This window comes from Lipotes vexillifer, unplaced genomic scaffold (genome assembly GCF_000442215.2).
Source record: "Lipotes vexillifer unplaced genomic scaffold, Lipotes_vexillifer_v1.1 scaffold1011, whole genome shotgun sequence".
Lineage (NCBI taxonomy): Eukaryota > Metazoa > Chordata > Mammalia > Artiodactyla > Lipotidae > Lipotes > Lipotes vexillifer.
In genome coordinates, this window is record NW_006787698.1 from 4,740,379 (window position 1) to 4,754,404 (window position 14,026).

The window sequence follows — 14,026 nt, forward strand, 5'->3', positions numbered from 1 at the left end:
TCCCCCCCCCCCCCCCCCCCACCCCACCCCCGTCTCCATCTCCCTCTGACCAGTCCTGAAGCATGAATGTGGCTGCAGGGAGGTGCGAACTGACAACTTTCCCACAGCCAGAGACCAGAGCATTCATCGTTTCAGCGGGGTGGGGGTGGGGGATGGTGGGGGGTTGTCTCAAACTGGAGGTCGAAGGGCCAACTCCGGCTCACAACCTCAGGATTTGGTTGCTTGGCTCAAAGGTTTCCCATTCAAACATCCGTCTGAACTGTACAGAAACACTAGTCTGCTCGGTATATTTGTTTCTCACAGGGGTACGGGTTAATTTTGGAACTGCTGTGTCCTAGCACTGAACAAATAAGTACATATGTTGTAGATACTGACAACCAGTTTTCATACTGTCGGAGAATGAAGTTACAAATAAGCAGTGTGGTGCCAGATGGAGTTATCATTATGAAGTGTTTATTTTAACAGTTAGATATGAAAGTAAATATGGATGTGAGTGTACACACGGGTTAGTACACACACATTTCCCAGCTCTGTCTGCCGAGGGCTCAGCAACGGCACCCCAGTAGCAATGAGTACACCCAGCACCCAGATCTTTGTTTCTAAATACCATTTTCCAATATGAGGAACCAGGGCTTCTTGGAGAAATGACCACTTCTAGGGCTGGGGCAGAGAAACTGCACAAGGACCCTGGAGCATCTTCTACACAGAGTGCTTTAAAAAAAAAAAAATGCCAGAAAGACACCAGAGCCAGTCTGAAAGAACTCCCACTGGCCAAAGCTGGAACAATTTAAACAAAATAAATAGCGATAGAATTGGATTATAACCCAAAGAATAAAATAAATGTCCACAAATCCATACCGATTTAAATACATGATTGAATCTATTTTAAAATGAGGGAGAAGGAACAAATCTTCCTGACAGAAGAATTCCAATTAATAAAAGTATAATGAGGGAATTCCCTGGCAGTCCAGTGGTTAGGACTCTGCAATTCTACTGCAGGGGGAACGAGTTCTATCCCTGGTCAGAGAACTAAGATCCCACAAGCTGCATGCTGCAGCCTAAAAAAAAAAAAAAAAAAGTATAATGAATGATGAAAATAGAAAGTCACTGTTAGAATACCACTGTCATAATTGTTGCAGGTAGAATCCACTGATTAATGAGAAAATTAATGGGTAAAACTTTAAGGAGAAAGACGACATTCACATAGCCTCAAATTTTCTCCTCCCAAATATTTATTAATCACCTAGGTGGTCTTAATCTTTGTCCAAAAATTCTTGGAAACTCCCTCTAAGAGGGAGAGCTAAGTTCCCCCCTCCTTGAGGGAAGGAGCTGGACTTCGAGACTTGCTTCTCAAGAATAGAGTGTTGTCCACACAAAAACCTGCACATGGATGTTACTAGCAGCTTTATCCATAATTGTCAAAACTTGGAAGCAACCAAGATGTCCTTCAGTAGGTGAATGGATAAATAAACTGGTACATCCAGACAATGGACTATTAGTCAGCTCAAAAAGAGATGAGCTATCAAGCCATGAAAAGACATGAAGGAGGGCTTCCCTGGTGGCGCAGTGCTTGAGAGTCCGCCTGCCGATGCAGGAGATGCGGGTTCGTGCCCCGTTTCGGGAAGATCCCACATGCCGCGGAGCGGCTGGGCCCGTGAGCCATGGCCACTGAGCCTGCGCGTCCGGAGCCTGTGCTCCGCAAATGGGAGAGGCCACGACAGTGAGAGGCCCGCATAACGCAAGAAAAAAAAAAAAAAGACATGAAGGAAACTTAAATGCATATTCCTAAGTGAAAGAAGCCAATGTGAAAAGGCTGCATGATGTATAGTTCCAACCATGTGACATTCTGGAAAAGGCAAAACTATGGGGACAGTAAAAAGATCAGTGGTTGGCAGGGATTATGGAGGAGGGAGGGATGAATAAGCAGAGTACAGGGGATTTTTAGGGCAGTGAAACTGTTCTGTATGATACAGTAATGGTAGATACATGTCATTATACATTTGTCCAAACCCATAGAATGTGTAACACAGAGAGTGAACCTCAATGTAAAAAATCTACGGACTTTCGGGACTCCGCGTGGTCCCAGTGGTTAAGACCCTGCTTCCACTGCAGGGGGCACAGTTTCAATCCCTGGTCCGGAAAATAAGATCCCGGCATGCCTCGCAGTCTCGCAGGGGAAGGGGTTGGGGTGGGGGAGCCACTATGGACCTATGGACTTTGGGTGATAATGATGTGCTCATGTAGGTTCATCAGTGGTACTAAGTACACTACTGTGTTGTGGGGGTGTCCATAGTGGGAGAGGTGGGAGTGGGGCACGGGGAGTATATGGAACATCTCTGTACTTTCTGCTCAATTTGCTGTGAACCTAAAACTGCTCTAAAAAATAGAGTTTATTAATCAAAAAAAAAGTGGAGGGAGGGATAAACTAGGAGTTTGGGATTAACATACACACACCATGTAAAAGAGATAATCAACAGGGACCTACTGTATAGCACAGGGAACTCTACTCAATACTCTGTAATGACCTATATGGGAAAAGAATCTGAAAAAGAGTGGATGTATGTATATGTGTAACTGATTCACTTTGCTGTACACCTGAAACTAACACTACATTGTAAATCAACTATACTACAATATAAAATAAAAATTAGGGACTTCCCTGGTGGAGCAGTGGTTAAGAATCCGCCTGCCAATGCAAGGGACACAGGTTTGTTCCCTGGTCCAGGAAGATCCCACATGCTGTGGAGCAACTAAGCCCATGCATCACAGCTACTGAAGCCCGTGTGCCTAGAGCCCATGCTCTGCAAGAAGTCACCGTAATGAGAAGCCCACCCACCACAACGAAGAGCAGCCATCTGCTCTCTGCAACTAGAGAAAGCCTGCAGGCAGCAACGAAGACCCAACACAGCCCAAAAATTAAATTAAGTTAAATTAAATTAAATTATTTTTAAAAAAGGTAATTTTACAGCCTGAGAGGTCCTCGAGAAGACATATGCTCCCAGGCCACGCCACATCTGGACATTTCTATTGCCAGCCTGGCCTCTCACAGTATCTGAGCTTGAAATCTCTGGCTGCAGTGCCAGGAGCATGGATTTTAGAGGAGACAGGTGGCGGGGCGACTTTCAGTTTCTAAACTTCCCTGAGCCTCCATTTCTTCATCTGAAAATGAGAACACAATGTCCTCTGCCCATAAGATGCTCACATTTTTGTGGGGGACAAAAAAAAAATCATACACAAGTTATTAAGAGAATTCCACATAGTGACATGTGCTATAAACAAATAAAATATAATGTTGTGTTACGGGTGTGAATGTGGAATTTTTTTTTTTTTTTGGCCGCGCAGCTTGTGGGCCCCAACCAGGGATTGAACCTGCGCCCTTGGCAGTGAAAGTGTGCACTGGACCGCCAGGGAACTCCTGGAATGGGGACCATTTTATTTATTTTTATTATTTATTTATTTTAAAATTTTTATTTATTTATAGATTGATTTTTGGCTGCATTGGGTCTTCGTTGCTGTGCACGGGCTTTCTCTAGTTGCGGCGAGCGGGGGCTACTCTTCGTTGTGGTGAACGGGCTTCTCCTTGCGGTGGCTTCTCTTGTTGCAGAGCACAGGCTCTAGGCGCGCAGGCTTCAGTAGTTGCAGCACGCAGGCTCAGTAGTTGTGGCTCACGGACTCTAGAGCGCAGGCTCAGTCTTTGTGGCACATGGGCTTAGTTGCTCCACGGCATGTGGGATCTTCCCGGACCAGCGATTGAACCTGTGTCCCCGGCATTGGCAGGCAGATTCTTAACAACTGCACCACCAGGGAAGTCCTGGGGACCATTTTAGATCCAAGACCAGGCAAGGCCTCTTTGTGGAGGTGAGGTGAGCTGAGGTCAGAATAACATGAAGGCAGAGGGAAGGGTGTTCCTGCAAGAGGAATCAGCATGAGCAAAGGCCTAGCTTATTGTACTTCCTTTTTTTTTTTTTTTTAATTGAGGGAGTTCCCTGGTGTCTAGTGGTTAGGACTCAGAGCTTTTCTTCTTGTTTTTTTTTAACAAACTTATTTATTAATTTATTTTTGGCTGTGTTGGGCCTTCATTTCTGTGTGTGGGCTTTCTGTAGTGGCAGCCAGCGGGGGCTACTCTTCATTGCAGTGGCTTCTCTTGCCACAGAGCACGGGCTGTAGGTACGCGGGCTTCTGTAGTTGTGGCACGTGGGCTCAGTAGTTGTGGCTCGTGGGTTCTAGAGCACAGGCTCAGTAGTTGTGGCGCATGGTCTTAGTTGCTCCGAGGCATGTGGCATCTTCCTGGATCAGGGCTTGAACCCATTTCCCCTGCATTGGTAGGCGGATGTTAACCACCGTGCCACCAGGAAAGTCCGGACTCAGCACTTTCACCGCAGTGGCCTGGGTTCAATCCCTGATTAGGGAACTGAGATCCTGCAGGCTGCGCAGCACAGCCAAAAAAAAAAAAAAGTTGGTGATAGTCACGTAACATAAAATTAATCCTCTTAAAAAAAATAAAAAATAAAATTAATCATCTTAAAGGAACAATTCAGTAGCATTGAGGACATTCACAATGGTATTCAACCACTACCTCTATCTAGTTTCAAAACATTTTCATCACCCCAAAAGGAAACCCCACACCCATTAAACAGTTGTTCTCCATCGCCATCCCCCAGCCCGAGGCAAACACTGATCTACACTCTGTCTCTATGGATTTCTGTATTCTGGATACATCATATAAATGGAATCATACAATATGTGGCCTTTTGCACCAGACTTCTTTCACTTAGCATAATGTTTTGAGGTTCTTCCACATTGTAGCAGGCAGCAGGACTTCATTTCTTTTTATGAGTGAATAATACTATTGTATTAACGTACTTATTAAAAAATCTAAAAGGCTCCGAGAAGAGGCTTTGAGTTGGGAGGGTGAGGGGCTTGGTGGTGGGGGGAATCACCTTGTCCCCAGGTGCTGGGCAGAAATTGGGCAGAGCCATGCTTTTCTCCCCTGCTCACTACGGGCCTGGTGAACTGCCCAGGGGAAAATCTGACCTCATCTTCCTGCACAGATGTCCCCAGATACAGCTTGGGTTAAACCCAGGCCAAGGGCTCCAAAAGCTGTACACATGGTTGGCAGACCAAGTCCTCAGAAGGCAGAGGAGGCAGGCTCTGATCTTTCCCACCAAGCAGCCCTCTTGGTGGCCCCCTCCCTGCATCCCTCACTTCCAAGTGAGGTTTGGAAACTTGGAGTCAGATCCTCCTCTCTCTTCCTCTCTCCCTCTCCCTCTCCCTCTCCCTCTCTCTCTCTCTCTCTCTCTCTCTTCCCCTTCACACTTAGACATTCATTTCACAGACTAGGTAGGGAGGGAAGGGGAAAGAACAACTGGGCAGAGGGATTGAATCATCACATGCAAAAGTGTGGAGGCTGGGCTTCCCTGGTGGCGCAGTGGTTGAGAGTCTGCCTGCCGATGCAGGGGACACGGGTTCATGCCCCGGTGTGGGAGGATCCCACATGCCGCGGAGCGGCTGGGCCCGTGAGCCATGGCCGCTGAGCCTGCACGTCTGGAGCCTGTGCTCCGCAATGGGAGAGGCCACAACAGTGAGAGGGCCGTGTACCGCAAAAAAAAACAAAAACAAAAGTGTGGAGGCTGAAAAGAATGTGTGGGTAAAAGAAACAGAAATCAGGTCAGTAGGGCAGAGTTATGGCTTAGGGGGAGGAAAGAGCAGGAGTGGGAGGTGAAGCTGGGGGTGGGGCAAGGGCAGATCTGGTGGACCTCAAATATCAGGCCTGTGATATCTGTTCACCAACTTGCTGTGTGACTTACTTAACCTCTCTGACCTCAGTCTACTCATCTGTAAAATGAAGTCATGGAAGTCTTTTTCTTTCTCACAGTGATCTTGGGAGTATGAAGGCAATCATTGGGGTAAAGAGCTAACACATTGCTCGGCCCAGAGCTAACCACTTGATAAATGTCAGACTTTTTTTTTTTTGGCCATGCCGTGCAGCATGTAGGATCTTAGTTCCTGACCAGGGATCGAACCCAGGCCCCTGCAGTGAAAGCACGAAGTCCTAACCACTGGACCATCAAGGAATTCTCAGACACTTGGCTTGTTTCTATTCATCTTCTTCTTTTATTTCTGGCTACCTTGAAAAATGCTATGAACCTTTGTGTACAGGTTTGTTGTTGTTGTTGTTGCTTTCTTTTTTGGTTGCACCGGGTCTTAGTTGCAGCAGGCGGGTTCCTTAGTTGTGGCATACATGTGTGATCTAGTTCCCTGCACAGGGATCGAACCTGGGCCCCCTGCACTGGGAGCGTGGAGTCTTATCCACAGCACCACCAGGGAAGTCCCTGTATACAGGTTTTTTATGTGGACATATATTTTCATTTCTATTGGGAATATATCTAGGAGTGGAATTGTGGTGTCATGTGGTAATTCTCTGCTGAACATCTTGAGGAACTGCCAAACTTTTCCAAAGTGATTGCCCTGTTTTACATCCCCACCAGCAATATATAGGGGTTCTGATTTCCCCACATCCTGCTAACACTTGTTATTTTCCGTCCTTTTTTAATTTTATTATTTATTTATTTATTTTTGGCTGTGTTGGGTCTTCGTTGCTGCACGCAGGCTTTTCTCTAGTTGCGGGGAGCGAGGGCTCCTCTTTGTTGCGGTGCGCAGGCTTCTCATTGCGGTGGCTTCTCTTCTTGTGCAGCACAGGCTATAGGCACGCGGGCTTCAGTAGTTGTGGCACAAGGGCTTAGTTGCTCCACGGCATGTGGGATCTTCCCGGACCAGGGATCGAACTCGTGTCCCCTGCAGGAGGATTCTTAACCACTGTGCCACCAGTGAAGTCCCTTCCGTCCTTTTTTATTACAGTCATCCTGGTGGGCATGAAGTGGCATCTCATTGTGGTTTGATAGTTATTACTTTTTGTTATTATTTTTATTGATCCCAACGCCCACACTGCAGTGCATGCTTCCTCCTGTCCTTCCCCACTTATGACCCTCCCGTAACTCCTTGGAGCACTTTGAAGAAAGCTCAAGCAGAGGGGAGAAGGGATAAATTAGGAGTTTGGGATAAACATATACACACTACTATATGTAGAATAAATAACCAACAAGGACCTACTATATAGCACAGGGAACTATACTCAATATTTTGTAATAACCTATAAGAGAAAAGAATCTGGAAAGAAAAGATATATATGCATGTATAACTGAATCACTTTTCTGTATATCTGAAACAAACACAACACTGTAAATAAACTATACTTCAATTAAAACAAATAATAAAAAAAGAAAGAAAGCTCAAGCAGCCCAGGCCTTTGCCAACTGGCTCTTGCCCTGCTCCCCACCTGCTACCATACCATACCTCTTGTCTCTAAATCTCCAAACCTGGCAACTGTTCCTCATGGTCAGAGAAGCAGGATTTGGGGTCAGAGAGACGTGGGTTGGAATTCTGGCTCTGATGATCTTGGGCAGATGGATTGACATCTGTGAGCCTCAGTTTCCTCATCAGTTAAATGGGAATCATAATTATTCCCCTCTCATACGGTTCAATGAGACTGGTCATGTCAACTGTTTAGTGCAATGCCTGGCATTGAGTCGGGGCTATATTAATCAGGATTTGTTTAGTTGAGAGTTCCAGGAAAAAAAATTAAGTCCAACTTAAAAACAACTCAAACTGGTGTGGGGGCAGTGGTTAGGAATGAATTGACTCCCATAGCTGAAAATCTAGGGATCTAGGAGTTGGGTTAACTGCAGGCATACCTGGATCAAGAAGCTCCAGTGTCACCAGGAATCTAACTCTGTCTCTTGGCTGAGCTGGGCTTTCATCTCATCAAGCTCCCCTTTGGGTGGCAGAGATTCTTCCTGGCGCTACAGATCCATTATTCCCACTCAGTAGCAACTTGGAAAAAGATATCCAGTCACCCCAGGGTTCCACCAGAAGTCCTAGTACTGAATTTCATTGGCCCAGCTAGGATCACATGTTATAACCAAACCAATCTCCTGGTCTGGGGAGTGGACTGCTCTGATTGGTCAGGTTGGAGAATGTGGGCGGAGTCAACCCAAAATTGGTCTGAGCATCTTCACCTGGGCCATTAGGAGTCCTCAAACTTTGGTGGGTTGCTTTTCAGGCATCTGAGATGGGAAGGGCATGGAACAACAGAAAGGGCAGAAGTTAAATTCAGGGAGTTCAGTTTAGGGCCAGTTGAGTTTGAGATGCCTCCCAGCCATCAGGTGGTGCCACTGAGTCATCAGCTGAATATGAGACATGCATTCACCTGGTGTCTTGGTGGCTCACATTCTTTTTATTGATTTTATGAAAATGTAATTTAATTTCCTTTTGAAGGATACAATTAAGAAATGTAATTATTATGATGTATAATTTCTCCACCTGGAGTTAATTACCTTCTTTTTTTCTTTAGTTGTCTTTCTTAGAAGTTCTGGCAATTTATCTCAATTCAACTTTCCAAATGATAAAATTCATCAGTTAATCTATTCTGTTTTCCTCCTGGGTTCTTTTTGCTGGGGTATTCCTCCTGCCCCCATCCCAGGAATTCTCTTCATCTCTTTCCTAAGCTGGAATCCCTGTTTCCTCAGTCTCATGTCTTCTTTTTTTCTTTGTTTACCCCTCTGTTTTTGTGGAGTGCCTCCTGCAGTAAATTTCTGAGAACATAAGAGCATCAAAGATAACATTTCTGAGTCCTTCCATGTTTTGAAATGTGTTTACTTGCTCCTCACACTTGATCAATATTTTGGCTGGAAATAGTGGTCTGGATTGAAAATCCTTTTCTGTCAGAATTTTGAATCCATATCCCCATTGTCTCTCTCTCTCTCTCTCTCTTTTTTTTTTTTTTTTTTTTTTTTTTTTCTAAAATCTCTGTTGCTATTAGTCTCTCCACTACTAAATTGACCGTGCTTATGGATCTCAACCTAAGAAAACATCAGATCAAATTCCTCTCTTTCTCAAAACTTCAAAAGTTCACAATTTACAACCAATAAAAGTAAGAATTTAGGGATGGCCATAAGGTCCTCCACGAACTGTCCTCATATCTCTCTCTCCTCACATCTGCCTCTCCAGCCATCTCATTCTACTCAGAGTTCCTAAATATGCAAAACATATTTATACCACATGTTCTGTATTAGTTTGCTAAGGCTGCCATAGCAAAGTACCATAGACCTGGCTAGTTAAACAACAGAAATTTATTTTTTCACAGTCTGAAAGCTAGAAATCTAATTCAAAATGTCATCAGGGCTGGTTTCTTCTGTGGCCTTTCTCCTTGACTTCTTTTTGGCTATCTTCTGCCTATGTCTTCATATCGTCTTCTCTCTATAATTCCGTGTTCAAATTTCCTCTTTATAAAAAAAATTTCCTCTTCTTATAGAGATGTCAGTCATCTCTAATGACCATTCTAATGACTTAATTTTAACTTCATTGGCTCTTTAAAAACCCTATTCTCAAATACAGTCACATTCTGAGGTACCAGTGGTTAAGACTTCAACATATGAATTTTAGAGGGACACAATTCAACCTGTAACACAATTATTTATTTTAAAATACCCCCCATTTCTTTTTTTTTTTTTGATGTATTGGTATTTATTGGAAAGAAACATGCTCCTCTCACACACCTGAGGGCAGGAAGCAAAGGCAGGTTCTCAGCAGGAGCGGGACAGGGAAGCTCTCTCTTTTTTTTTAATAGATTTATTTATTTTATTTATTTATTTTTGACTGCGTTGGGTCTTCGTTGCTGCACGCGGGCTTTCTCTCATTGCGGCGAGCGGGGGCTACTCTTCGTTGTGGTGCACGGGCTTCTCATTGCGGTGGCTTCCCTTGTTGCAGAACATGGCCTCTGGGCACAGGGGCTTCAACAGTTGTGGCACACAGGCTCAGTAGTTATGGCGCATGGGCTTAGTTGCTCCGTGGCATGTGAGATCTTCCTGGACCAGGGATCGAACCCGTGTCCCCTACACTGGCAAGCGGATTCTTAACCATTGCACCACCAGGGAAGCCCCCATTATCTCTTTGTTTCCCATGTCTTTGAATGTGCTGTTCTACCAGGAAGGCACTTCCTTCTTTCCTCTCTTTTTCTGCCTAATTCTCACTCATCCTTTAGATGCTACGATAAACATTTCTGGGGATCACTATCTATTGAATGAAAAACTACTTCAATTAGGTGACTCTCTTGACTAATTTTGGCCATTGAAATATGAGGTGTATGCAATGACATACATCACTTCTGCATGTCAATCAGTTCTGAGGCAGCATCAAAAAGCCCACACAAGGACTTCCCTGGTGGCATAGTGGTTAAGAATCTGCCTGCCAACGTGGGGAACACGGGTTTGAGCCCTGGTCTGGGAAGATCCCACATGCCACGGAGCAACTAAGCCTGTGCACCGCGACTACTGAGCCTGTGCTCTAGAGCCCAAGAGCCACAACTACTGAGCTCGTGTGCCACAACTACTGAAGCCCCAGCGCCTAGAAGCCATGCTCTGCGACAAGAGCAGCCACCGCAATAAGAATCCCGCGTACCGCAACGAAGAGTAGACCCCACTCGCCGCAACTGGAGAAAGCCCATGCATAGCAACGAAGACCCAATGCAGCCCCAAAATAAAATAATTAAATAAATAAATAATTTAAAAAAAAAAAAAAAAGCCCACACAAGCTTCTCCAGTCTCTCTCTTGTCCCTTTGTGGCAAATGAGGCAGTGAGTTCCTGATGGTACAACCATGAGATGGTACGTACCTGGTCAGCTTGGACCCCTTCATGACTGTGTAGAGCTGAGCCTCTGCCAGCTCATGTAGGATGAGTAACATGAGGGGGGAATAAACTTTGGTTGTGTTAAACCATTGGACTTTGGTCTTGTTTGCTATTGCAGGGAAACTTGACCTATTCGGACTAATACAGAGCCCAACTTAAATGTGACTTCCTCAGAAGTCCTCCTGGATCACAGCCCCCAAACTAGATTACTTCCTGCTATTGTAAGCTTGCATTTTCCTATGTGACCCTTATTGCAATCATAACTATGTAACTATTTGTGTAATGAATTCAACATTTATCTCCTTTATCATACCTCCAAGACCCCAAGAGGAGACCGTGGTATTTGTCCTCTTTCTATAGCCCTGTGCCCAGCATAGAGCTTGGCACATAGTAGATGCTCAGGATAAATTTGTGGGGTTTTTCTGTTTGGTTGGTTGGTTGGCTTTTAGTAGTATTGTTTTTATTTTTTATTTTTACTTTTTAAAATTTTTATTGAGGGACTTCCCTGGTGGTCCAGTGGTTAAGACTCTGTGCTCCCAATGCAGGGGATAAGGGATAGATCCCTGGTCGGGTAAATAAGATCCCACATGCCATGCAGTGTGGCCAAAAACAAAAAAAAAAACATTTATTGACATAGAGTTGATTTACAATGTTGTGCTGGGCTTCCCTGGCGGCTCAGTGGTTGAGAGTCCGCCTGCCGATACAGGGGACACGGGTTCGTGCCCCGGTCCGGAAAGATCCCACATGCCGCGGAGCAGCTGGGCCCGCGAGCCATGGCCGCTGAGCCTGCACGTCCAGAGCCTGTGCTCTGCAATGGGAGAGGCCACAAAAGTGAGGGGCCCGCGTACCTCAAAAAAAAAAAAAACCAAAAAAAATACAATGTTGTGCTAGTTTCAGGTGTACAGCAAAATGATTCAGTTATATATCTATATCTATATCTATCTATACTTTATCTATCTATTAGATTCTTTTTCATTATAGGTTATTACAAGACATTGAATATAGTTTCCCGTGCTATACAGTAGGTCCTTGTTGGTTATCTATTTTATGTAAAGTAGTGTGAATATTTTAATCCCAAACTCCTAATCTAAACCTACCCCCATGATATATTTGTTGAATGAAAGAAGAGTTTGACGTCCTTTCAGCCAAAAAGGCAGTCATAATGTGAGTTCATTTCTAGAGCATTCTCTCACACAACTCTGAGTGCAAGGCGTGAGAGGTAGGACGAGGGGGCTCTAAGGAAGCAAGGAAGTTTGCCTAGGAAAGTGATCTATGTGAGAAAGCATCTTTATACATATTTGTGTTTCCTTCAAGAGTGTGTCATTTAGTCAGCTCAGCCTAGGAGGGATGATTTCACTAAGGAGCATGGGAACTGGGTGGAGAACCACAGAAACATTCTTGAAATTGCTGAGAGACCCAGGATGAAATTTAGGCACTGACACCAAAATACAATCACCAGAATACAGTCACCAATCCGACCTCACTGGATTCCACTCAAATGCAATTTTGTGTCCGTGTCCTAATGTTACCATACTGATTTGTTCTTTCTAGTTTATTGGGGTGTCATTGACATACAACGAAATGCATGCCCTTTAAATGTTTGGTTCCTCTATATACTCACCTTGGTAGGGTCAGTCTTTTTTTTTTTTTTTTTGCTGTACGCGGGCCTCTCACTGTTGTGGCCTCTCCCGTTGCGGAGCACAGGCTCCGGATGCGCAGGCTCAGCGGCCATGGCTCACGGGCCCAGCCGCTCCGCGGCATGTGGGATCTTCCCGGACCGGGGCACGAACCCGTGTCCCCTGCATCGGCAGGCGGACTCTCAACCACTGCGCCACCAGGGAAGCCCCGGGGTCAGTCTTTTTCATTTTAGCTGTTCTGGTGGGTTTGTGGTGGTATCTGATTGCCGTGTTATTTTGCATTTTCCTGATGGTTTTTTTTTTTTTCCTTGCGTTATGCGGGCCTCTCACTGTTGCGGCCTCTCCCATTTGCGGAGCGCTCCGGACGCACAGGCCCAGCGGCCATGGCTCACGGGCCCAGCCGCTCCGCGGCATGTGGGATCCTCCCGAAACGGGGCACGAACCCGCGTCTCCTGCATCGGCAGGCGGACTCTCAAGCACTGCGCCACCAGGGAAGCCCTCCTGATGGTTTTTGATAAGAATCTTTTCATGTGCTTATTTGGCATCCATTTGTCTTTTGTGAAGAGACTGTATAGATCTTTTGCCTGTGCTTTTATTGGGTTGGTTTCTGAGTTTTAAATGTATGACGGAATATGAAGATGACCACTGGGAATAACAGTAGTTTGCCCACTGTATGACCTCTATTTCTGATACTTTATTTCCTCATCTGTAAAATGGGTTTAATAATCGTATCTAGGGACTTCCCTGGTGGTGCAGTGGTTAAGAATACTGCCAGTGCAGGGGACACGGGTTTGATCCCTGGTCTGGGAAGATCCCACATGCCGTGGAGCAACTAAGCTTGTGAGCCACAACTACTGAGCCCGCATGCCACAACTACTGAAGCCCACGTGCCTAGAGCCTGTGCTCCGCCACAAGAGAAGCCACCGCAATGAGAAGCCCTCGCACCGCAACGAAGAGTAGCCCCTGCTCTCCACAACTAGAGAAAGCCCGTATGCAGCAACGAAGACCCAATGCAGCCAATAAATAAATAAATTTAAAAGATAATTAGATCTAACTTCTAGGGTTGTACTGAGGGTTAAATGACTTAAGACAGGTAAAGCCAGTAGGGCAAGTCTTGAGGGAATTGATCTTGAACCCTGGAGAAGCCAGCTGAGGAGACTCAGAAAGAGCTGGGGATGCTAATTATTAGAGAAATGCAAGTCAAAACTAGAGTGAGGTACCACCTCACACTGGTCAGAATGGCCATCAATAAAACTCTACAAATAACAAATGCTAGAGAGGGTGTGGAGAAAAGGGAACCCTCCTACACTGTTGGTAAGAATGTAAATTGGAGGAGCCATGTTGGAAAACAGTATGGAGTTTCCTCAGAAAACTAAAAATAGAATTACCATATGATAATCCCACTCCTGGGCATATATCCAGACAAAACTCTAATTCAAAAAGATACATGCGGGCTTCCCTGGTGGCGCAGCGGTTGAGAGTCTGCCTGCCGATGCAGGGGACACTGGTTCGTGCCCCAGTCCGGGAAGATCCCACATGCCACGGAGCGGCTGCGCCCGTAAGCCATGGCCGCTGGGCCTGCGCGTCCGGAGCCTGTGCTCCGCAGCGGGAGAGGCCACAACAGTGAGAGGCCCGCGTACCACAAA